The following is a 4,233-nucleotide window of genomic DNA, read 5'->3' on the forward strand; positions in this document are numbered from 1 at the left end:
CTGCAAACCCCAAGAAAGGTGCAGCAACATCGACAAATACCAAGGATAGATCTAACTCTAACCAATCTGTCTCTAAGAGAAGTATAGGGTCTAAGTCCAAGAAGGCTGTGGTAAACTTTAAGTCAGCCTCCAATAGCAAGCATGGAAGGAGCAAAAACCCTGATGATGATGACGAGAACGTAACCGGTGGGCTGAAGTTGCTTAAAAGGGGTATGGTGACGATGAATCGCATTACCAAGCGACTTATTCGTGGAAGAAGGATGAAAGTGGAGTGTAACGCTCAAGGGGAACCTATTGGGAAGGCAGCTAAAGAGATGCAATCCTACATTGGGGTGTTGGCAAGGACAAAGATCCCAATATCTATCTCAGATTAGAGAGAGGTGGATGTTGATGAGAAAGACAAGATTTGGGAAAGTATTCAGGTAAAAGATATTTGGAATTTAACTTTCTTTTTGCAGCTATTTTAAATATGTGTGTTATTTAGGAAGTATTAAACATGTTAGCATTTATGTAAGATGCATTTGTGGTGCCCAAAGAGTGGAAGAAACTGGTTATTACATCAGCTGCAAATAAATGGAGAGAGTTCAAAAGCAAATTAACGAAGTTGTACATCATACCATATTTGGAAACTCCTGAAGTCTTGCAGTTCCCTCCAGATGACTATCGATCCATTGACCAGGAAGATTGGGATATCTTTGTTGCTGATAGGACTTCACATGCATTTCAGGTATATGAAATTCTCATAGCTAGCTTATTCAAATTAAGTTGATAATGTTAAGAAGAATTACTGGTTCTTTTTCTGAAATACATAAGCTGCATATGCTTTGTAGGAACTTCGCCATGCCCAAATATTAAAGAGGAAGGAGAATAAGTACCCTCATCGCATGGCTAGAAAATGGTATGCTAATCTACAGGAAGAACTGGTTAGTATTTCTATGAATTAATAATGTCCCATATATTCAAAAGCATTGGGTTTAGCAAAAAGTAACAATGATTTTTTTTTCTTTTCATGTTAGTCCGAAAGCACACCTATTGAAGAACTTGATCGTGCTACAATGTGGATAAAGGCACGGCAAGACAAGACCGGCAGTTTCAATGGGCCAGTGATAGAGAAAGCAGCAGAAAAAATTGTAAGTCCTACCACTGGATTTTACTGAATTTTCAAATAACAATCTTGTATCCAATGCTGTATATCTATATCTATATCTATATCAGGAAATCTTCAAGAAAAGAGTATCTGATGGTGAGATTACAACTTCTGGATCAGATGATGTTCTTACTTTGGCTTTAGGGAGCCCCGAGTATCCTGGCAGGGTACGAGGTGTTGGTGGCTTTGTCAAGCCACATTCATACTTCAATCTACCAAAACGCCGAAAGCAAAGTGTAGAAGAGTCTGTGAGGATAAGTGTTAAGAAGATATTGGCAGAGGAGAGACAAAGTATCATTGCAGAGGAGAAAGCTAAGTGGGACTTTGAGAAGGAACAACAAATTGAGAGGGAAAGAGCCATGTGGGAGGAGAGGTTGAGGAAGTTAGAATCAAAGGTTGAGGGGAAAGAGGTGCTGGTTGAATCACCGAAACCAGTGACAGTAGTAAATGAACTTGGTTCTGCAACTGGCAGCTGTTCCCGACAAATGGAGCAGCATTGAAGGTTTCTGAAACTGAGGCCACTAAAATTGTGAAGAAGAAGTTGAATTTGACTGAAGAGGCAGAAAAGCTATCTAAAGACAATGCTATTATCGACAGCAATGCGAGCAAGAAAATGACATCAATTAATATGGATAAGGTTAGGACTGTACGACCTTTCATCAACGATTGTCAATTTTGGGAAAAAATTCCGGTAAACAGATTATTGTACCCTACTTTACTTGATAATGTCGTTACACTTACCTTTGAGTCATTCATATATATTAATGAAGTCTCAACCTGAAATGTGATTGATTAAAAATGGTTTTTGGTGAATTAGGTACAGTCAACAAATGTCAAGTCAGAGTTTGAACTCGCAGTAGGTTCTGTGGACAACATAGTTGCTTTTGGAACAATTGTTGAAGTTGATGTCGAGGCCACACAGCAGACTATCCATGGTGTACCATTGGGAGAGGAAAATATACGTGTTTCAGTTACCAAAGTGGTTATTGCTAATGCTTTGTTGCCATTTCCTATCAAAGATGAGATTGTGAGAGTTGTCGATGCGATTGGTACATGTGTTGCTTGGCCTAGAAGCTTGGTTATACCCCATGAAGTTGTTGAGAAGGTAATATCTTTTGCTTATTATTTACAATAATTTAGACTTTGTGTTTTAAAGTTGATGATCATGATGACCTTCACAACATGCCATGTTATTGTTTACAAAACTAGGAGCAAGAAAATCGTAAAATTGTGAAAAAGAAAAGGAGGGATATGTACGATGATGATTTTGATCATGATGACCTTGACATCCTGCCCCCCAAACTGTCATTACCACTAAAGAAGCTGTGCCAATGGGCCAATACATTCTTGAAGAATGGGGTCACCATCCACACGAATTTGAGCGAGGAAATTTTTGGCCGCCCAAGAAATGTAGGTATCTTTAGAAGAGATGTGTATGCCATGGTGCATGAAGGAGATATATAACAACATCATTGTGATGTATATGAGGTTTGTAAATAAAATGAATATGTTAATTTTATGAGGTTATATACTTTCATATTCAATATTGTTGTAAAGGATTTGAATATTTTTGTCTTATCTTTTTGTAGCTGCCTTTACTAAAAGTTGCAGAAATTTAAGATGCTGCACATGATTTCTTTCATAGACCCTGCTCAGACAAGCGCGCTTGGGTGTGGGAATCCAACAGAAAGGGCTCGTTCTCTATCAGCTTGTTATGCAAAAGGGAAGTCGGGTCAGATTTTTTTGGTGCCCTATAACTCAGGGTATGAAATCTTCATGTTGTACCTTTATGTTTATATATATATATGTGTGTGTGTGTGTGTGTGTGTGTGTGATATATGTTGCATACAGTAGTTTGTTTTGGTACTAAGTATATTAGTTTGATGTTAGTTGTCATTGGATGTTAACGGTTGTGAACCCCGCTGAAGAAGTTGTGCATTTCATGGATCCATTGAAGAGACGACTCACCACCGGTGAATGGAAAACTATTGTGGACAAGTAAGTAATATTTACCTTCAGTTTCGTAACAGGTCTAAAATCGTTTTTTTACTAACATTTTTACTGGAAATGTCAAGTGCTTTGATATTTTTTAAGTTCCTCTATTTTCTGAAACTTTATTGTTATCATCATGAATTTGCAGCTCAATCAAAATATACAATGCGCAAAAAACTAAGAAAGGCAGAAAAATAGTTACATGGAAAAATTTTGCGGTATGTTATGAATTTTACTAAATGCATGTGCAATTCCATTTAACTTAGAAATTGCTTAGTGGTCATTCCACAATTTTTTGGCTGGGTACTTGACATTTTTAAATGTTGTAGGGCATTCCGGAGCAGCAATATGATAAAACCTGTGGGTTTTGGATTATGCATTACATGAAGGACATAGTGGAGGACAAGAACCAAGAGTGGAGTGCTAAGGTGATATATGTCAATGTATTTCAGTACTTCAAAATGGCTTACATTCTAACTAATATTAACTTTCACATTTTCTATTGTGTAGTGGGACAGAAAAGGAAGCAACATGTACACACAAGATGATATTGATGAGGTTCGGGCCGAGTGGGCACAATATGTTGCCCAATTTCAAGAAAGCTAGTGCCTAACTCTTATATATATATATCTGCTTTTGGACATGCATCTATAACCCAGATTAGAAAGCTATAGGTACTAGTTTTTTGCCTTACGTGCTCGATATTGTGATACTTGTTGGGTTACCTTTATCAATCATGTCTTTTGTTTCATAGATGGGTTGTATTGAACTGATGCATAGCAGGTTGTGTAATATACTGAATGATTTGCCAGTTTGATGAAATGGCATTTTCTGGATTTCTAGATTACCTAATGAACAATACGGAATGTTTTTTCAGATTTGATTTGATTCATTTCAGTACTTTCTAGATTACCAAATGAACAGTAATTGTGTTGTCTCAACTACCATCCAACAACTCACTCAAAGCCAAAAGTGTGTTGTTGGATCAAACGGAAAACAATAGAAATGTGAAACTTCTATTGTTGTTCACCAACTTAGACGACAGAAAGTTGTAGTTTCAAAATCACCAAGTAGACAGATATATGAGAAATTAT

General features: G+C 37.2%; 1 long non-coding RNA gene across 2 annotated transcripts; it reads left to right on the forward strand.

Annotated features, from left to right (window-relative positions):
* Positions 1–2,786: 2,786 nt before the first annotated feature.
* LOC121052052 lies at positions 2,787–3,358 on the forward strand. 2 transcript variants are annotated; one of them, XR_005807856.1, is made up of 3 exons: positions 2,787–2,910; positions 3,038–3,145; positions 3,288–3,358. It is a non-coding gene; the product is annotated as an uncharacterized LOC121052052 (long non-coding RNA). The 2 variants fall into 2 exon arrangements; XR_005807857.1 differs by having other exon boundaries at positions 3,076–3,145; positions 3,288–3,348.
* Positions 3,359–4,233: the final 875 nt, after the last annotated feature.

Source organism: Rosa chinensis, chromosome 3 (assembly GCF_002994745.2).
Source record: "Rosa chinensis cultivar Old Blush chromosome 3, RchiOBHm-V2, whole genome shotgun sequence".
Taxonomy (NCBI): domain Eukaryota; kingdom Viridiplantae; phylum Streptophyta; class Magnoliopsida; order Rosales; family Rosaceae; genus Rosa; species Rosa chinensis.